Source organism: Eleutherodactylus coqui, chromosome 10, assembly GCF_035609145.1.
Source record: "Eleutherodactylus coqui strain aEleCoq1 chromosome 10, aEleCoq1.hap1, whole genome shotgun sequence".
In the NCBI taxonomy this organism is placed as follows: domain Eukaryota; kingdom Metazoa; phylum Chordata; class Amphibia; order Anura; family Eleutherodactylidae; genus Eleutherodactylus; species Eleutherodactylus coqui.
This window is the reverse complement of record NC_089846.1, coordinates 36,632,374-36,654,939: the sequence shown is the minus strand read 5'-3', so window position 1 is coordinate 36,654,939 and position 22,566 is coordinate 36,632,374. Positions and strand designations below refer to the sequence as shown.

Below are 22,566 nucleotides of genomic sequence, written 5' to 3'. Positions count from 1 at the left end.
AAAAGGTAGAGCTTTTCATATACCCCAGTGGGACAAAAATAGAAAGTTTTTAAAAAGTTTAAAAATAAATATTTAGAAAAAAAAATGTTTAGGCCCAATGTCCATGGACGGTTTATTGCTGCAGAACTCTTGACCAGACACCCGCCATGAATTCCGCAGCGATGTCAGTCCATAGACATGCTATGTTAAAAAGATTCTCCCCTGCCCACGAGCGGAAATCAACTGCGATTTTCCACTCGCAGGGGAGAATCGCACCATGTTCTATTTTGTGTGGGGGAAAAAAAATAAAAATCACATGGACAGCTTCCATTGCAGTCAACGGAAGCCGTCCGTCCGTCCAGCGATACTTTCGCAGTGAGCACTGTGGAAGTATAGTGGGAATCTGTGCCATAGCCCAGCGTCGGCGAGTCATGCACGCTGGCTGAGACACTCCCGGTGGATCCGAACAGGTAAGTATAGTGTCTCTAGGGTGCATCTGATCTGATTCCACTGCATTATTTCGCAGGCGGAATCCGACCCGGTTGTGGGCACGAGGCCCAAGACTCCACCTTTCCTCGATCACTATGTCACCACAAATTGGGTACCACAACGTTCGTAATGACCCACAGAAAAAGTTAGTACTTTTAACACGCTTGGTGCATTCTACGTACTCCAAAATGATGTAATTAATAAAATACAACTTGTCCTGCAAAAAACAAGCCTTCGTACTGCTAGGTCGATGGGAAAATTAAAACGTTATGGCTATAGAAACGAGACGATCGAAATCAAAATAAAAAAAATGCGAAAATTAGCTGGTCATTAAGGTGCAAACAGGCTTGGTCACTAAGGAGTTAAGATCTCCTGGCTTCTGTTTGCCCTTGAGATGAGACCATGCCATGGGTGTGAGCCTTCCTTTCAAACAGTGTGAACTTTCATAATGCATTAAATCCAATGATGAGAGTATTCTCCAACCTCCCATACATGCAGAATCCCACCGCCGGAGATGAAGACTTCACACTGTCCGGCTTCTGACCACATCATTCCAGTGCGCTGTCCTACTTCTGGCCATATAATTCCTCCCTACCCCTGGACTTAACATTACATTTGGGCTGTGCTGACCAGATTAACAGGCAGCCGGCTCTGAAATTACAGTAGAAATGAAGAAGTGGAGCCGCATCTTCAAAGCAATCAGTAATAAAACATAAGCCTCTTATGATGTGCAGCACCCTTAGACAAATGCTTCACAGTCGTCCTCTCAGGAAATCCACCTATTGTGTGTGCAGACCGGCTCGCAGCTGGAAAACTATTTGCTCTGTCTAAATAGCACCCTCCAGAAAGCATTTCCATCTAATTGTAATATTTGGATGCTACCCCTAAGTAGAAACAGTTCTGGTGCCAACTCGTTAAGCTGGCACCGAGAGGCGTTGCAGGTAATATTTCACAGGACACTTTGCTGCTGAAGAAGTAAAAATAAAATGTGCAAAGTTCTATTGCTGTATAATTTTATTCATGGCGTTCAGCCAGCATTCCTTCTCTAACAGCTTCCACCACTGTAGGAAACTGCATAAGTAGGTCAGCAAAGACAAGAAGGTTTTCAGAGCGCCTGGCATGAGTATTAATTAAGTCTTTCAGCAATTTATATTTTACGATGCAGCTGATCACCAATACCGTTCATTCATAGCGCTGTATTAGCCAATCTGTGAAAGCTGCAGCCTAGTCACCCCAAACGGCTCCCGAGGTCTGTAATCTGGGGAGAGGTCCCATGTACAATAGGTGCCCGGTCCATACTGGTGGCTTCCATAGAATGTGGCTGGCCGCTTTGATCTTGTTGCTCATCTGATCACACTTGAGTTCTTCATTTCCGTTGTTCTGCTCCCTCGTGGGAACACAACAATGAAAATAACGAGCCAATCCAAGACGTAACCCTTTCCAATCCACTGTCTGACGTCTTCCTATATTCGGATTGGACTATACAAGCTTCAGTGTCAGAAGACATCTGACAGGGTATTCTTACCGTCTATTGCCAGCCACTCAGCTGTCTCAGCTTCTCTGGCATGCACACACTGGCTTTGACCAGCAGATGGCACCGTTGTATAACAGCAAAAAGAGAAAGCCTTTTAGGAAACCCTAAATCCAAAGTTGGATTGGAAAGGGTTAAAGCAACTTTCCGATTTCTGGACAAGTTTTTGTCCCTGGACTGCAGCTAATTACCTGCCATCATTCTTCTCTGCTGTTGTCCCCCCCGATCCACCAATTCGGAAGACTGTTTTCAGTTGTCCATGATGGTCCCTGCAGTTTTCTAGATATGACGGCTAACTTCACACAGGCAAGTGCAGTATTGGGCCGTGATATTGCGCTCGCCAGCATGGGTTTTCCCCACAGATGCGATGAGTTTTTATGTCGAAACTGCCTCGCATCACTTTGGGGATAGCGGGAAGTAGCTGTCAGCCGTGGCGGAGGATCGCAGAGTTTCTCCCGTTGTTTTCAATAGGGGAAACCTCGCATCGTATAGCATGCACTGCCGTCGGCCACAATGAAAACAATGGGCACTGCGATGCAAGAGAACGCAGAAAGATAGAATATGCCACACTGCGGGAAAACATTACTCATGTGTATGACCCCATTCAAAAAAATGGGCTGAGTATGCACTGCGCATGCCCGGGAATCTGACATTACAGGCATGCGCAGTGTGATTCTTTTTCCCCCCTTCAAAAACTGCCCCTTTGCACTGCCTGCGTAGGGACAGCTTCTCATACGGGGCCCATAGAAGGGCTACATATCATACGCAGAGAAATAGAGCATACTGCGCTTTCTCTTGTGTATATATACACGCCGTGTCCACACGCTGGTGTGCATGGAAGAATGAAAGTCCATTGATTTTCATTGCCTCTATTCAATGCCTAATACGTGGTGAAAAAATGGCCATGCAGATTAGGCCTAACTGGAACAAGCAGATCAGAGGGGGGTATCAGCACAGACGACCAACAGCAGGTAATATAACTGCCCCATGCAGTCCTGGGACAAGAAAGGGTCGCTTTAAAAGGGGTTGCCCAGTCATAACACCATTGATGGCCTATACGCAGGATAAGCCATCAATAGTAGATTAACTGGGGTATGCCTCCCAGGAACCCAGCCAATGAGATGTTCAGTGGGGCAGGGTGCTTATGGACTGAGCTGATTTAAAACCGGAAGCTCCATTGCCAATGCAGTGGCCAGTCTTCATATTACAGGCAAAATTCCTATGGAAATGAATGCCCTGCAATACCAAAACTGGCCACAGTAGTAGGAACAGCGCTGTGTGCTTTCTGCATGAACATCTGATCAGTAGAGAATCTGGATGGCACACCCTCGCAAATCCACTATTTGATGGCCTATCCTAAGAGTGGGCCATCAATCGTTTATAACAGCACCTGATGGAATCATTGACTATAATGTGGTCCAATAGGCTTCCAACATTATGAAAGTCATTTTACTGGGTAGAGTAGCACAGAGTCTCCAACACAGATGTCAACAGAGTTTAACACAGCAAATGACAGAGATTTCTGTAACTGATGAGGTTTTCAGAAACAGTGTTGGAACGTTTAAAGGAAACCGGTCAGGTACTTTACGCAGTTCTTGCTGAGGGAGGTATAAAGTAGTTACACACATGTTCGTTCCTGCTCCATTCGGGGAGAAGAAAAGGGGAACCCCACGGCCGAACAGACCATATGGACTATAATGAAGTCAATTCGGTTTCCGCTCAGGTGCCCGGCTTCTGGACAGAAGACAAAAGCTCTGTGGGCAGCGCATTTTCTTCCAATATTTTGAGCTAGATCTGCAACGGAACCTCCACCCAGAAGTTCCAAGGCAGATATGAGGCCGGCCTCGGGCTTTCTTCACATCACGTTTCCCCTTTTCTAGCATTGGCTTTGTCTTCTATGCAGAAAACTGCACGTGAAGGAAGCCCAGGAGAGAACCTGGACAGCACGAGAGGAGAGAATAGGTGAGACAGAAACCCCTTTAGTCTCATGTAGTTTCAGTCCATGGCGCTTTTCTGTCCAGCGTAAAAGACTGACAGGGACTGAACCTATGTGAGACGGAGACTAAAGAGGTCTCCATCTAACACATTCCACCCTATGGTGCCGTCCAGGCTCTGTCTTCATGGAGGACGGAACCCAGGAGGAACCAGCATTGGAGAGGGGAAACAATACGAAAGCCTTACTGGCACATGAGCAGGACAGATTTTTCATCTCTTTGTAAGAAACCATAAAAAGGTTTTTATTGACTGACTGGAAGCCAAGAAAACTTCTATTTTGAAAACTGTATATAAAGTTTCATTTTAAATTACATGTTTAATTTGCTGAACCTAAAATCCCCCATTTAAAAAGCAGAATCTCCCTGATTATGTATTTAGAGCAATAAAGCAACTCAGCGATGCTCTGCTGCTACAAATGTCATTGAGACTTTTCTGAATAATGCCATATATGCAGGGGGAATACGAACCTCATGACTGTGCCCTATTGAGTATGGATTCAGGTCATCAGGAACACTTCTTCCAATGGAATAAAGACCAAAATATAGAAAAAAATACCCAAGGGCCTTTTCATAAAAACAGCTTTCAGCCTGAAGCCGTGAGCCCTCCGCAGGGAACGCGCCGCTTCTCACTATATTTTCAATAAATAGGTTACCAACGCGTCATCCCAGGAACGATGCAGCGAGCACAACCTCCAGCAACAACACCAAATTATCTTATCTCACAGAAAATGCTTTTCTGTGAATTTTAAATGCCCTTACCCAAAGGGGGAGAAGCCGTGCCTGCACTTATTATACAGCAGAAGACATGGCACATGCCGCCTTGCCACCCGAGGAACCTGTTCTGCCACCTGCTGCAATAACCTCAATTGACTTTCGGGTATTGATAAACGGATGGCGTAGTAAATGCTTTCTGAACACAGGGTTTGGCCGCTCTCACACGGGCGTACTGTCATTACGCATCGCGCATGCAATTTTCCCACATGTGATGCCAATAGACCATTGATTTGCATTGGTGCACTGGGATTGGCGGCACACAGCAAGTACCCATGTCATTGCATATTTGCTCTGAGCTGGCGTGAGAGAGGTTTGCACGTGGCAGGTCGGTGCTGACTGTTGTGTGAGCCCGGCCTTATGGCGATTTTACACAGGCAGCTAATATGCCTGCTTTACAGAGCGCTGATCGACAATGGTTGGAGCTCGTTAGTTTCGTGGATATGGCAGATTACCTTTAGTATGGGAATAAATGAATGTGCCTACAGTAGCCCGTCCGCTTACAGAACGCATTGGACATTGTTTGCACTGCCGTCAGTTGTTTGGTTCAGTCCTGGGTGGTAAAATTGAAAACGCCAAAACAAAACAGCGCCGACGGACCCCATTGACTTTCATGGGATTCCTCCAGCTTCAGTCTTCCCCTCCGACATTTTCCTGGATGATATGGTGCCGCCTGCAGCGACATTTTTACCCTGCATTTAAACGAAAATCTGTAACAGAGACTCCAAACGGAACCTACGACACATACGTGAATAAAGCCCTTAATGGGGAATGCCAGTGTTTGCCACAGTAACCTGCCCATCAGCGGGTGTGTGCCGTTTTAAAAGTCGGTACTTGCAAGTAAAATTAAAGTACAACATAACCGGTGAGGTTAAAATGAACAAGGCAAAAAGTAACTACAGGAGAACCTGAGCAAATGACCAGCGCCGGGCCCAACTTGTGGAAATGCACGCTTGGCACTGCGAAGGTTAACAGAGACTGGAGCAATATCGTATTCCTACCACTGAAACAGTAAATTAATCCTGGATTATGTCATAACCTGGAAAGGGGAGTTTAAAACCAAATAGCTTTCGCTCGCTACATGTGATTACTGTACATTTAGCAGAAACTTCATGTTTTTCTACATCTTGGGACGTACCTGATGAATTTCCATTTAAGGCTTTAGAGCTTGTACAATATTTGATAAAAGCAAGCTCTATTAAATATTGCAAATCTAGGCTGGCCTGTAGACTAAATCTATGCTTTTAGTGTATTAAATATTAAGCCGCTGCACTTGGATCCCTTTACAACAATCTCTCTTCTTCCTGCTCTACCAATCTGCTACATTAACAAGTGCATGTTAAAGCCGATGCAAAGAGTCAGGAACGACCAATGGAGAAGGCCATCAGAAACTAGATTAAGAAATAGCAGGACCTTAGAAAAGAATGGGCGGATGGATCCAAATGTACCATATTGTTTTTCCACTCAGGTTCAGCAGATCCGGGAAAAAGACCTGGCCAAAAAGCGGAGATCTAAGTCTAAAAACAGACAAGTATCTATCTCAAACTATATCGGTCAAATGTGGTGTGAATAGAGCCTAAGCTATTGGCAGTAAATACGTTGTGCAGGAACTAGTTAGAAGGGTCTTCCAGTATTATATTATTGATGGTCCATCCTTCCGACAGGTCATCAATACCAGATTGGTGGGTGTCTACAGCTGGGGACCCTCTGAGTGTATGAAGAGGAGTCAGGAGAAATAGTAAGGCCATGTTTCTCATGGGGTGCAGTTGTCACAGAATTTAAGTAGGACTCCACATGGAAAATCCGTGACATTTACAGTGGATGAGATTTGCAAAATCTTGTCCACACTCTGCGGAAAACATTTGCTGTGGAAATAACCCTTCAGGGTGGAATGTAAATCCATAGTCAAATGTAGCAGCGGATTTGCAGTGCAGGTTCCACCTCTTTAAAGGACGGGTTAATTCCACAAAAAATTCCTCATCAGTTTTTGTACAACGGATGTGCGGTGGAATGTCGACTGCGGACACTCTGCAGCAAAGTCTGTCCCGTGTGAACATATTCTAGGGGTATGCTCACTCGGGGGAATTCAACACTGAGTTTCCGGAGTGGATTAACCACAAAAGTTCCCGGCTATTCAGTCACGGAACCACACATGGATTTAGCCCTGTCAATGGACAAAATCCACATTCAGAATTTCTAACCTATTTTCGTGCTGATGAAATGATAGGTGACTTCTTCGTGTGGATCCGCGTCGGAAATATGGATTTTACCGTCTATACCAGTTAAGGTATATGGCCACTTTTTCCACTTTTCAATAGTGGATTAGCTTCAGTAGACTGGATTCAGATCTAGTCTGTGTCCCCTTGCTGTGTCATCCCCACCATAAGTGACCACAGCTCATTATAGGAGTTCAAGTTTTTAAAATTGATGGCCATCAATATTTGATCGTTGGGGGTCGGACTCTTCAAATTCCCACGAGCGCTCTTACAGTTTGCAATACTCAGAACAAAGGCTTTCAAAAAATACGGCGTTTGGAGTAACGGCAACTCATGGGACAGATGCCAATATTGCAGAAGCTTCAGCGCTCGTTCGAACATCATGGCCCCTTCAGGGCTCATGTCCACGGGGAAAATATGATTTAGGATCCGCAGCGGATTACCTGCACGCGGATCCGCACCCCATAGGGATGCATTGACCACCCGCGGGTACATAAATACCCGCGGATCGTCAATAAAAGGGATTTAAAAAAAAATGGAGCATGAAAAAATCTGGACCATGCTCCATTTTCGTGCGGGTCTCCCGCGGGGACGGCTCCCGCGGGCTTCTATTGAAGCCTATGGAAGCCGTCCGGATCCGCGGGAGACCTAAAATAGGAATTAAAAGCATTTACTCACCTGCAGCGGGCCGGGAAGCTCTTCTCTTCCTCACGGCCGCATCTCCCTTGCTTCGGCTCGGCGGATGTGCCCGGCACGTCGACGACGTGCCGGCGACGTGCCGCCGGCGTCAGGAATTCATCCGCCGGCCGAAAAAGAAGATCCGGCCGTGAGGAAGAGCAGAGCTTCGCCGCCCGCTACGGATAGGTAAATTCTTATTTATTCGTATTTTCAGCGCTCATGTCCGCGGGGCAGGAGGGACCCGCTGCAGATTCTACATGTAGAATCCGTAGCGGGCCCGATTTTCCCCGTGGACATGAGGCCTCAATCAGCTGATCAGTGGGGGCCGCAAGAAGCCATGAATTTTAAAAGATAACCCCTAAGTATTTTTCTTGTAAAGAGCTGTGCATCTGGGTCAGTCGGACACCATCTAGAGGCTTTCAACTTTGGAATGTAAACTATGATGGTTTCCATTCACACACTGCAAGCAGTGATCAAAAAGTAGGTTATGGCTTTAGTCAGCTTATAAAGGGCTGCCCCTTGGCTCCAAGTGACTGTAGGCAGCGTTCTATATCTGTTATTAGTTGTGCACATGACAATTTCTGATCATGCAGACAAAGGTATTCAAAAGGGCTCAAAGTATTGTAGGAATGAACGGAATGGAAGGCATGGAATGTCGCCATTCATGTACTAAACAATGTCAAATGAATCATAGAAACTCCTGTACGGATTTCATATGGTTTTGTGTTCAGCTGACTGGCGCCACCAAAGTGCTTCTGGCAAAATCATTCTGGGTTACTAAAACACACGGACTAATCTAAGATAGAACCGTAACCCGATGTTGGCCGGCAGCGTCGAGCTTTTGTTTCTCTAGGCGAAGTGTGGCGGTCTCCCTGTCCTATGACAAAACACCATCCCCGCTCTGACCAACGAGCAATACAGACGCAACAAACAATGCGATATCCGGCTGCTGTGTCAAAGTGACGTTGGCTGCTAAACCAATCACCGAGGTCAGCGATTAGGCAAACCATGCGGCAATTAACAACCTACAGCTAGTGAACACTTAAAAGGGATATTCCCAACTCTGCTTTTCAAAGCCGAGATGGGACGCAGCAGCTATAGTTACTAGCCACCCGGCCGGTAACTACAAATACAGTCCCGGCGCTTCAATGGAAAGTTATGCAAACAATGAAATACAGCGCTCCACGCCGTTTCCGTAGCTCTCCTTTACTGCAAAAAGAGCTATGCAAACAGCGTGGTGCTGAAGTGCTCGGCTGTTTCCGTCACGCGATTGCAAACAGAGGGCAAGTTTTTCCTCTGTTGGCCATAAAAAGCTGTGATAGGAATACCCCTTTAAATTCACTAGGAAGCCTGGCAGACCTGCATCATTGCCAGGTTCTCAGTTGCAATTCTGCTGCGAGTCACCATGGGGCCATAACCTCAAAAAAGGGGTGCTCTTTTCAGAAACCCCTTAAATAAACAGAAGGAACCCTCCTCCTGGCGGTGTGGGTGGAATGCTTTCACCTACCGATAAGAGTCGGCTTCACAGCACAAATGTCGCAGTCTAAAGGAAGTCTATGCTAGAGACAGGCTACACGCACATGTTGCGCATTTTTCGAATGCAAATCCACAGTGTAATAATGTGCCAGCAGAGTAGATGAAAAGTGCATTCACGGGTCGCGGATTTGCTGAGGACTAGAGATGAGCGAACGTACTCGGTAAGGCCGATTTCGCAATCGAGCACCGCGATTTTCGAGTACTTCACTACTCGGGTGAAAAGTACTCGGGGGCGCTGTGGGTGAGCGGGGGGTTGCAGAGGGGAGTGGGTGGGGGGGGGGGGGGAGAGAGAGCTCCCACCTGTTCCGCGCTGCTACCCCCCGCTTCACCACGCCACGCCCCGCCCCACAGCGCCCCCGAGTACTTTTCACCCGAGTAGTGAAGTACTCGAAAATCGCGGTGCTCGATTGCGAAATCGGCCTTACCGAGTACGTTCGCTCATATCTATTGAGGATGTTTTCACATATGTTGGTGCAGACCGGTGCAGTTGACTTCAAATTGAAGGACTGAAATCGGATTCAGTTTTGCACCAAAATCTGCGACAAAATCCACAGCCAATCAGCGACACGTGAAGACAGCTGAAAAGATAAATATCTCACCTCCACGTGACGGAACTTTTCTGCATGCAATATGATTTGCGGTGCGGATTTCAAAATCTGGAGCAAATCAATTCTTTTTGCAGATTTTCACAGCGGATTTTACGCTTTGCAATGCATGCGCTGAAATATGCGCCAAATCTGCATGCAACACGCAGATGTTGCTGTGGATCTACCAGAGTAAGTCCGCCCTGTGTCCCCAAATTTTCAGTCAGTAGCACGATACAGAACTAATAGACCACATGCAAAGGGAGTACATAAATTTAGGCCACCTCTGTTCATTAGTTTCTTCCTGCAGAGGAGTGAAGCTAAATAGTAGATAACGGTTGGGTAGCAGCGCGGCGCACATGGATAACATCCAGTAACAGAAATACTGAGGGGGAGTGTGAACAAAGACTGAGAATACAAGGCGTTAGGCTGATAACCTTGTGAAGAATATGAGGAAATGTGTGACTACATAGAAAGAAAATCACTGCGAAACGGCACAAATAAAACGACTCCATTGTTTTCTGCGGCTTTGTATGAAAATGTAACCACTTCTAGATCCCACATCAGACACATCGCAGCAAACACAGACAATGGTGTGAAAGTTGGCAGAACTATTACAAGAGGAAAACAAAGACAGACCTGAAGTGGCGGATCAAGTGAGCCCAAGAGCAGAGGTACAAGTGAGGGCCCCTGATCAGGTCAGACTAGTAAAGTGACTTTACCGGTATGGGGAAGCGCACATTTCTGACATTTCCTATTTGTCCGATGCATAAATGCTGCAGATTTGAATCCTTGTATAATATGGGCGACATCGGTGTCAAAAGCTACAAGAGTTGTGATTTTTTTCATTATATGTATGGCAAAGTCGCTTTACTGTGGCAAATCTGAAAATGTGGCCTATATACTGGAGGTGTGTGTATGTATATGTGTGCATTATATATATAACCGATACATGAAAATATGCTCTGTATACAATATACAAATAGACTACATGTGTTTAGTGAGCATGGAAATGCACACCCCAAATTAGGGTATGTTCACACACTGAAATCCACAGCAAGACTTTCCATGTGAATTCCGCCTAAAAAGGGGGAAAAAAAATGCGCCAAAATCAGCAGCTCTCTAATGCAGTTTTTGCCACAGGTCCAGTAAGGAATTTGCCCCATTAATAGCACAAAAATCCACGTTCAGAATATCGATGCAGAATATAGTGTTTTCCGTGGGTCATTTCATGATGCAGAAATACTATTTTCTGCATCAGAATTCTGCGCGTTGATCCACACTAAAAACCGCGGAATTTATGGCAAAAATTTGGCAATTTCTGCCAGGTGAACATGCCATAACAGTGCGCTCATGCAGTGGGATCCAACACATTTTTCTGCATTGACTTTGCCTCTAAAACGCAACAGAAACTCGCAGCTGGTCTGCAAATTTCTGCCACAGCTACACAGATGTAGCGCCACCCCATCCACACAGATTTAGTCCTGATCAATGCACAAATCCTTGAGCTGAAACGATGCGGATTCCACGCCAAGAAGTAACATGTCACTCGCTTTTCATTACACATGGCTACAACACAGATTGCCATTGAAGGAAATGGGGTGCAGATTTGATAAAGAATTGGCGCAGATTTCGCAGCAAAAATTTGACATTCGAACATGCTCATAAAATTATGTTCCTAGCAGATAGAATAAAAAGAAAATATCCATTTCCATTGCTTACGTCGCTAGTGCAATAAGAGAAGATAGAAATCTTTAGACTATGAAGCGTCTGCTTATTTTGACTATATGGCATTATGTATATGTTTATGTTACACTAAGGTTCCTTCTCACGTCTTTCAGGATTGCCCATTGTGCTCTTGGAAAGATCTGAACAAGACGCCCACGCCTAGGGAAAGTAGAACATTCCTGAATATTCTCCATTGGCAGATAGTTTAGCTGTGGATTGCAGTACACCCAGGTCTTTAGCAATGCTTCTGTAGCCTTTACAGCTCCATGCGTCTCTATAAACACGTCTTCTAAAGGTGATTCACACTAACCAATCTTTCCTAAGGTGCTTTTAGATGGAACAATTATCGTTTGACTTTTTTTTTTTTTTTTTTTTAAACAAGCAAAAGTGAACGCTAATTGTTCGGTCTAAACGTGCGCCAATGATAATCGTTCACTTTTCGCTCGTTCTTTTTATGTTGGCGTAAAAATCATCGTTGGCTCGTTCACTTATCGTTCGGTTTAAAAAGCGCTACTTTCAGTTGTTCTCATTCACTTAATAGAGCGAAAGACTGAGCGATTCCTCGTTTGAACGAGCCGACGACGTATCTGCCCGTCTAAACAGGCTGCATGATAGAATTCTGATGTCATTCACCTGTTCAAACAATAATCGGTCCGGCAAAAAAGACCCATAAGAACAGATTTGTCTCTAGCCAGGCTTTGTGTGCCTTTGTTAAATGGGTAAAACACTATGTGATGCGAAATCCGCACTTCCAATCTCATCTCCGTAACTGAAACATCTTTTGCTGGTTACGATAGTGCTTGGAGAAGTCATTAACACAAAGACTTACTTACTTTTTCTCCCTGCATGTGATGACAGCAAATTCAATTAAAAAAAAAAAAGGGAGTTCAAGAGGGGCCTGGACGCCTTTCTTGAGCGATACAAGATTATATGGTATAATCAATAATAACTTCAGAAGGGTCGGTGATCCGGGGATTACTCTGATTGCCAGATTGGAGTCGGGAAGGATTTTTTTCCCCTTAAATGGGAAAAATTGGCTTCTACCTCATTGAGTTTTTTTTCACCTTCCTCTGGATCAACATGGGGGGGGGGGGGGTTTAACAGGCTGTACTGGACGGACATGTCTTTTTTCAGCCTCACATACTATGTCACTATGGATATTTACGCAATGTGTTCAATGAAAGACATGAACAGTAGAACGCTTTGTGTGTTATTAGTCTACTTAGATGGCGTTTCTGCATCATTGTGTCTTCAATAACAATCGGCCCATGTTATTAGTAATCAATACACGAAAGGGGTCACTTTTTTTCTTGTAGCTGTACATTTCAAATATATAAAGAATACAGATGCATTGCAGTCAGCATCAAATACTTAGAAGTTGAAGTAGTCAGCACTAAAAAGTGAACGTTCTCATTTGCTAGCACCAAGGCCTTTCACCTTGTGCGTGTAATTCACCATGTCTACTTACCAACATGAAGCTTTCTTTGCAATCCTGGGCTGCAGGTACAAAATAGATGGTGTGCTTTAGAACTGCCGAAAGTCGTCCATTAATTTGCTTTCTGATACGATTATTGATCCTCACTGTAAAACAAACCCCCAAAAATACGTATTAATAGAGATGAAGGTCACGGATCATATATATATATATATATATATATATATATATATATATATATATATATATATATATCCCAACTGCTGTGTGTAAATTCTGCTCCTTCCAAATCCTCACGTGTCTTTTTGGAGAATATAACCACTTCTATTTTCTCTTTTTATCACTAGCCTTTATTTCGCACAATGTACAGCTTTATACCAACGTCACCATATACAGCCGCATAGCAGACTTCCCGTCACCGGCCACAAATTCCGCACATCAAGGTCAATGACAGCCTATCTTTAGACTGAGAAAGCAACGTAGACGCAGCAAGGGTTAAAGACTCTTTTGTAAAAGCTAGATGCTTCCCGAGATTTGTAGATCTCTACGTATCAAACAAACTGCGGATCTAAAAACAGAAGACCGTCCAATAACAGAACTACTAGAGGTTATATTCCCGAGACAAAAAAAGTAATTTGTACTAATGCCTCTTGTACAATACCATGTAGGAAATAATTGGTATTAACATTCATAAAGCTATTGCCAACAGTCTTTGGAACGCTGCTCTTTGATGCCGGGTTTACAAGAAGACAAAACTTCTATGCGCCGTGCATAAATTAAAGGGACTCTCTAAGACTTGGGAACTTTCAAAAGTTGAAAAACTGGACAAGTAAACCCCCTCAGTACCACTAACAAGAAGAGGAAACTTTTATGGACCGTGCATGAATTAAAGGGACTCTCTAAGACTTGGGGATTGTCAAAGAAGTTGAAAAACTGGACAAGTAAACCCCCTCAGTACCCTTGACAAGAAGACAAAACCTCTATGCGCCGTGCATGAATCAAAGGGACTCTATAAGACTTGGGGATTGTCAAAGAAGTTGAAAAACTAGACAAGTAAACTCTCTCCGTACCATTGGCAACCCAAAGTCACATAGCTGCATGACATGGATGAAACGCTGAAATACAAGGGCCTGGATACAGATTAAGCTGGCACAGAACGGGTAGATGCATGCAAGGTGTGTCTATGGTAGGAAATATGGATTTAACACTCTACTAAGCTGTCAAAACAAATGTCCAAAGTGCACTGGGAAGGGTCAGCCATAAAAATCACTAGTCCTCAGTTGAGATTAAGGAGGAAGCTGCCTCTCAGACAATAATAGCCTCGTACACTAACACTCTGTGACAGACGCAAATTACTTTAAATGCATTAGATCTATTTTTAGTGAGGACGACCTTAACACTTTGCTTTGAGCTTTTATACTTGCTCATTGACAGCGGAGGATTATTACCAACCGCAGGATAACATGTCTCACTAATCAAGTAGAATGTATATGACATTTCATAATCAACATCTTCATAATAACTACCTAATACCGACAGACACCAGTTTGTAAAAAAAAAGGTACAAAAGCGAAGTCCCTAAAAACACAGAAAACTAAATAAAAAACAAACACAGATATGAGTAGACTAGAGATGAGCGAGTATACTCGCTAAGGCACATTACTCGAGCGAGTAGTGCCTTAGCCAAATATCTCCCCGCTCGTCTCTAAAGATTCGGGGACCGGTGTGGGCGACAGGTGAGTTGCGGAGCAGTGGGGAGAGAGGGATCTCCCCTCCGTTCCTTCCCTGCTCTCCCTCGCCGCTCCCCGCCCCCTGAATCTTTAGAGACGAGCGGGGAGATACTCGGCTAAGGCACTCCTCGCTCGAGTAATGTGCCTTAGCGAGTATACTCGCTCATCTCTAGAGTAGACTCATTCCATTATTTTTCTTGACATCGCTTCTCTTACGAGGCCTCCAGCACACTACCTTATTCGAGGCCGTATGCCGTCCTATTATAGGACTAGCAGGCTATGCACATGGGCATTTTTCACACGGACTGATGGTTGAAAACTGCAATAAAAAACGCCATCTGTGAACAGAGCCTAATGCACAGTGTGCCTCAGGTAGTCCGAGAAGTGCTTCAGCCATCTTTGTTTGTCCGGGCCTGGAGGGTCACTTTAATGGGATGTTGCCAAGTTGCAAATTTACTGAGCCTTGTCCGCAGTGGCAAATCTGCATCAAATTGTATGGATTTTGAAGTGGATGTCCATCCCAATTGGTGCGTATTTTTCTTAGCAAATCTATCACGTGTGAATATACCCCAAGACATGTTGAACCAATAGGGGGAGGAGCAACGATTTCAATGGGAGCTTCACATTGCCGAACTCCTGGCATCATGGCGCTCAGGATGTGAGCTGCAATGCTGGTAGATCGAGCGGTGATGCTGCAGCGATCACCTGTACTCCTGAGACGTCAGCTGTCACAACAAGCAATGACCACGGCGGGGCTGAAGCGCTGGATCCTAGTAGAAAGGCAAGCACTGCACAGCTTATTATTTTACTACAGGGGGCTCTATTAAAGGAATGGTAACCAGACAACCCCTTTAAGCTGGCCATACACAGACAGAAGTAGGTTGATAACTGAGCAACCATTGAACGAACAATCGTCTGGTGAACATTCGTCATGCAGATTCGTCATTTACACACATCACTGTTGTGGGACTCAATCTTGAAGTACTAAAAAAGAGAATTTTTCACCTATATGAGGGCTGAATCAAGTAGTGACAGACCCCCCAATTTCAGCGCTGTGACACTTACTTGTTAATATGGTGTAGTTTGCATAAAATCAGCTTATCAGGTGCAATGCAAGCCAGGAGTCCTCCTATTCCTGAGCGACAGGCTGCTCCTGCCACTCATTGACAGATTTTTCCCCCATTACTGTACACAGAGATAAGTTGCTAATTGGAGGCATATGGGCAGGTTTTATGTTCTGGTGAGTACGGAGGACTTCGGAGTGCGTGTTTACTACCAACTAGGAGGATTTTTGGCTCACACGCTCGCATTGCACCTCATAAACTGATTTTGGAAAAGCTACACCAGATTGACTAATAAGTGATACAGTGTTGAAACCAGAGTGTCTGTCACCATTTAGGATGCTCTTAGACAGGGCAGCCTAAACCTGCCCTTTAATGATTGTAGTAAGGATGACGATAGATAGACGCAACCTTTATGAGCTACTGTAGTAATAACAGAAGTTACTAAAGTTACAAAATGTTGTATTTTCACACAGAAGAGAAGAAACCATGTTTCGGGAACAGACTGCACTCATATGAGATTTTCATCTTTTAAGAAGTGTTTTGGATTGGACAAAACGGGATTATTTCTGTATGTATATTGCCAGCGCTCTGCAATGATGCGTATTCCGCGATACTCCTGCAGTGCTCATTGCGGTAGTGTTGCGGGACGGACGGCTTCCATTAACTTCAATGGAAACCAGCCATGCGTATCCCACACAAAATCGGAGCATGCTACGATTTCTCACCAGCGAGCGGAAAATCGCAATTGATTTCTGCTCGTGGGCAGGAAATCGCAGATTGCCATAGCATGCTATGGGCTAAATTTGCTGCGGAATCCCGCTCCGGATTTCGCACTGCAAACCTGCCCGTGTGGAGAAGGCCTTACCTTCTGTATAACCCCCTTATTTGTAGCATGTAAGCTCCTTGGAGCAGTACCCTCACCCCTACTGTTTCCATCGAATAATTACATGTAACCGTGGTTTTGTTTGTTTTCCTCCTGCTTTGTAAGAGCTGCAAAATATATTTGCGCTATATAAATATTATATTCAATACACACACGTTCTCAAAAGAGGAGATAAGACAACATATTTATAGGATATTAAAGGGCATCTCTCCTCACCTTTGAGCCTCATAAAACTACGTTATGGGGCTTGAAGGAGACAGGAGGACGAGGATCTGCTTTTTTATACTCACAGGGTCCCCTATTCTAGCGCTGTGCCACCGAGAAATCAGCGCCCACATAAAGTGGCTCTTCAGAAGGCTGTATGCACGCACGCTCATTGATCTCTATAGGAGAGCGCATGCACACAGCCTTGTCAAAAGTGTGAGTGCCAATGCTTCCGTAAGGCTCACTAGCATTAGGCCTCATGTCCACAGGCGGATTTAAATTGCGGAAGATCCGCAGTTCAAGCCGCCCATAGGAAGTCGCACTTAACTTTATACCCGCGGGTTTGTGTTCCATTTTAGAGCGGATTCCGTGCGGACGGCTTCCTTTGAAGTCAATAGAGGCCATCCTATCTGCGAACAGTCCGCAATTGATATTGTGAACGGGCCATGGATACCGTGGCAAAGCAGGAGTTTGGGGGGGGGGGAAAAAAGACTGTACTGCGCTTCCGTACACATCCGCAGGGCAGAAAAAAAGAGCACCCGGACAGGTACACAGGGTCCTCGGCCAAGGGCAGGGTTGGATTTCACTGCCCATGGGCATGAGGTCTTATAAATAGAAAGGGGACAGCATCTTGTACCGATATAGCGAGGTTCCCTCAGCAAGTTCTCCACTTCCTACAACCTGCACCAGAGGATAAGCCCAGCCTGCGACTAGGGATGACAGAACATTACTGAGCCTCAGCAGTAGTTACACTGCAGTGAATAATGCATCTGCTGTGTCTAAATTTCGTTAGGCAGATAAGTGTTAATTACTGAATGTAGTTTGTTACAAGCAGTAAAAATATACAATTACCTCCAGCCTCACACTGGCATTATAGCAACAGATTCACAAATGGGTGACCTGAAAAGGACGGTGTTGAAAGAAGCGTAATTACGATGCGAGGAAGATGTGAGGATTTCTAAACACACCGTAAAATACAATGTATCCCTCTGTGCCAGCGGAGTGTATGCAGTGCCATCTCAGCTCCGGGAACCATGGCAAAGTACACCATATGTGGGGGGAAAAGGCCAGCAGCGCCAAAGTAACTTCCTTTATTCCATTATTTTAGGATACAAATACATAACCCCCCACCAGTAAGATGATGAGGACTCTGATTGGTCTGACAACATTTATACCGTTCTCTGCCTACATTTTCAGGGGTCTATTCTGTAGCCATTTTTTCACATGCTCTGTTAATATATTGTCCATTAGTATTTGTAGATATCATACAATCTCTGATTGTTTTCATTTTAGGTTTGGTATTGACAGCTGAAGGGCAGGTTTGTTGCCCAGTTTTAGTGCATTTACTTTAGATGGTGGTTGATTAATACGGCTTGAAGAGGGCCATTTATTTGCTGAACAGCTCTGTTCCCACTGCAGTGGCCAGGCTTGGTACTACAGGCATTGAAATGAATGGGAACTTGGCTTGTAATACCAAGTCTGACCTGGAAGAACTATGTGCTAGAGACGAGATGAGGCATAGTAGCTATCTGGCAACCTGGTCCGCCTGGGTCATACATCGGAAATCATCAGAGGTGTCAACATGGGTCATAAGCGGCATCACCCCCCCCCACAACAATTCCAAACCACCTTACCATAATTAAGTTGCTAAGACAATTGATCGATGCCTAAGCAACTAGCAGGTCTGTCCACCCTTCCCACCTCCACTCCCCTCCCTTTTTCTCCTACAATTCCCCCCTTCCTCTCCAGCTTCATCTTTAAATCTGTCTTTCGCTCTCCTCTCTTTTTCTTCTTCCCCTTGTCTTTCTTGCTATCTTTTAATAATAAGCACCGTTAGTATCATTGTTAGCTCATGTTAAAATAATTTCATAAGTCAAGTTTGGCTGATACATTCAGTTTAGTGTTACAACGTATAAAATTGCACAATATTGCAAAGTGATATTACCTGACAACGTTTGATGATATATGATGTTAATTGCATAACTTTTAAAAATAAAACACATTTTGAACCATAATACCAAGTCTGGCCACTGCAGGAGGAACAGAGCTGTCTGCTTCCTGCACAAATTGTCTCAATGCATGAGTGCACCAGCCTAGAGAACAGGTGGTCAACAAGGATTCTAGGCAACTGATCCCCATCAATCTACTGCTAATTGCTGATAATGAGGATAGGCCATCAATAGTTTACAACTGGACAACCCCTTTAAGCCAAATTCAAATTTACTGTAGCAAAATGGTAGCATCAGGCTTAGGCCTCATGTCCACGGTGCGTGTGGATTTTCATGCAGATTTCCACAGCAGAAGCACTGCGAGTCATCATTAAATTGATTTTTTTATTGCTTGCGGGATTTCGCGGATTGTGCTTTTTTTTCCCCAGCGGGGATGCACTGCTGATCATCTGCGCAGGAAAAATCCGCAACCCTGCCTGCCTAATTGATTTTAGCCTTCAAATACGCAAATGTATTTGCGGATACACTGCAGATCGTAAGCTCCCATAGAGATAAATGGCGCAAGATCCGCAGTGAAAAAGAAGCATAATACGATTTATTATCTGCACGTGGCATCCGCAAATCAAATAAAAACGAATCCACAGGTGTTAAATGGAGCACGGACGCCCAATGCTTCCCTATGGGCAGCTTGATTTGCGGATCTCATGCGCGGATTCGGCAAATCAAATCTGCCCGTGGACATTGGGCCTTATGACATATAGTTAATATTTTTATTCTGAATCCAGGGATAGAGTCGGTACATTTCTCCCAATTTTATGCAATAAATAAATCCATTTTATTTGTGGTGTTGTCTCTTCACGGACTTCTAATACAAACAGCAGAACGTATGTCAGAGCAGCAGGATTTGTTCCGTTCGAGAGAATCAATGTGTTCTAGCAGAGGTTTTCATACAGTAACACTGTAGGCGACTATTGCCTAGAAGCAATTTTAGTTAGGAAAATTGTGAAAAGCTAAATCACAGGGAAAAAAACCCGCTGCAATACTGAACGCTGCTGTGGTCCCGACTGCGTGTAAGCCTCTATCCACACTTGTATGCTGCACCATCCTATTCTAGGGAAAAACTAAATTAATGAACCCAATTTAAAGGGGTTGTTCCAAGAACAGCGTGTATACCCAAATCCAGACCAGATTTATAAGCCATTGTTAAAAACGTTATCCCCGGATATTCCAGGACTAAATGTTAGAATAGCAACACTTATGGTTTCAATTCTGTGTCCACTTCAGTAATGCTTCCAAGGTGGTCACACATGCCCAGTCTTGCTTCCCTGCAGTAACATTGTATCACTTGCTCAACATCTCTTCTGATAGAGAAGACACAGCAACCTCAGAAGCAGCCGCTCAGCACACCAGGGATCCCTCCACAACCCAGTGGAGCAGAGAGAGAAGACTGAGCAGGTGGAACAATTACAGAGATGGACACAAGAGAAACAGTAGGCGGCGCTATTCTAATATCAGTCCTGGGAAATCTGTAGAGACGTTTTATTTAATAAGTGTAAATATGAAAAACATTCTTATGATTATGCGCTTGATCTAAAAATATTGTTTGTAGCACGATAAGATGAAATGATACTGGTGGATTGTCACCCGGCTTTGCGAGTAAGCTATTCTCCCTGGTATCAGCCACCTTTCCGCTCTTGGGAAAGTTGAATGGATTGAGGCAGATGTTTAAGCGTATTTCCTCCCAAGCAGATCATCAATATTCATCCAACTGCCTTTTACAACTGTATGTTAGGGTGTGCAAAGTACGACTTGGGCTCCATCTTGCATGAGTGCAGGATCCGGGGAGCTGGAAATAAAAGTCGACCCTGTGGTCTGCTCCTGGGTACCGTACGCTTTGTGACAGTTAGACCTGAAAACCCCGTTACTATGACAGACGACCCCTTTAAGTCAATGTGGTCCATACAGAGAGGTTTTAAACTGGCCACTGCATAAGAAACAAAATGTGTTGCGCAAAAGACACCATCGGTATTTGACTCCCTCAGTGATATCTTATGTAACACACATTTCAATAGGAAATGTCACATATTATACTAAGTGGTTTCTTAGCCTAGGTCTTCCAATAGACTCCTCCATCCGCATTACTGGAACTTCTCTCTACTTTACCTTTGTACCAGAAATTTTTTTTTTCTAAATTGCAGGCAGTTGGAATAACAATGTTTTTCATTACCTGTGATCCGACTTGGCTACAGCCACTTAGGTCACACCCATGACCTGATAGGGTTTATTGTGCGTCATTTCTTTATGGATTAGATTGGACTTCCGGTTAAAACGAGGAAGTCACCATGTGATAATAGTGTGCACATCAATTACTGGGATTATTCTGCAAGGATTTCAATAAAAAATATTACTGTATATGTAACAAGCCTTTATGGATTTCTTGTTTTTCAGTAAATATACCTAAGCAGGTGAAGCTAAGGAGAGAAGAAAAAAAAAAAAAAAAAGAAGTTCGCTCTAGTGTTTTCAGATTATCCTCTTTCACAAAAGATTGAAATGAAGCAAATTAAACGGAAAGCATTCTGTCTGTCTGTTTTGGTGGATCCATCAAACGGATTCTTCAAAAAAAATAAGATAAGTGGAAAATGAATAGAAGCCTTACTTTTTAACTTTTGCTTTTCAGCATTTTAAACTGATCCTGGTTTTGTACTGCTTGGCTTTTTTTCCCCCTCCCATCATGCCCTACCCTCTGCACATGCTCAGAAACAAAACCCAATACAAAAACGGAAAGGAAAAGTGTAAGGAAATGGATTGATTTCCTTTTTTCCCCCGGTCTCCTTATGACTACAGTGTAAAAAAAAAAATCTGGTTTTATTCCATTTTTAAACTGGAAACAATTAAAGGGTATTATTGTATCTTGACACCACCAGTAAGTGCTAGTGGACTCAAGATTGACAGGGGAATGACACCCCCTGTATCTGATTGGCTGCCCAGCTGCCAAGGATGTAGGTCCTGGAAGGCCATTAAACATGCTTAAAAGGCATACAGCGGCCCCCGCTGCAAGGGGCTTACTGAAGCAGAAGGCGGAACCCCCCCCTAACTGTTGTACCGGAACGCGTGCTAAAAAACACAGACACCAAAGTGCTGTGAAGGGGCTTTTCCTGCGGCCCACATGTGGAACCCCCCTCCCCCCCCGCATGTCACCTTCACATTGACGCCGCAGGACGGAGTGCACAGCGAGGGGGAAAACACTGTGACAGGCGGCCGGACGCACTGTGCAGCAGCATTACAGCACGGATCCCAGTGCGCTGCGGGACAGCAGCAGGAGTGTCTGTGCCACCACCGGGACATGGGCAGTAATGTGCGGGGGAACATCCGTAACGGACCACAGAAGCGGCGGCCTGCTCGCAGCAGGCAGCCGGCAACAGGGACGCAACACACTGCCGCCAGCCGTCACTGAGCCCTCATCTTCCAGCCATCTGGGAGGCATCCCACACAAACAGCGCAGTGACAAGTGGTGAGCGAGTAACAGGGGAAGCCTCTGCATTGCTTGTTGCCATCCCTGGTGCCTTAGGGTGAGGGTTCCTTTTGTAATTACAGCTGATAATGTAAGCCTATATGAAAAAATAACCCTCACCCTAAGCCACCACAGCTGGCAACAAGCAATGCACACTGTGCGGCTAGGACTTTCAAGGCTCGACCCAATCGGGAGCTAGGGATGTAACAGGGGCGTTTCTCCTGTCAAACCCCTAGCTTCTGGTGGCGTCAAGGTACAATAATACCCAATAAAAGTGCAGCTAT

The 22,566-nt window shown here is 44.7% G+C and overlaps 1 protein-coding gene across 4 annotated transcripts in view; it reads right to left on the bottom strand.

Annotated features, from left to right (window-relative positions):
* The window catches only part of STRBP (spermatid perinuclear RNA binding protein), a 134,087-nt gene that overhangs the window by 84,115 nt on the left and 27,406 nt on the right, over positions 1-22,566 (bottom strand). For all 4 annotated transcript variants that reach the window (XM_066580807.1, XM_066580810.1, XM_066580809.1 and 1 more), the window contains exon 2: positions 12,975-13,087. The gene's annotated coding sequence lies outside the window, so the exon portion shown is untranslated. The remainder of the gene's footprint in view (positions 1-12,974; positions 13,088-22,566) is intronic.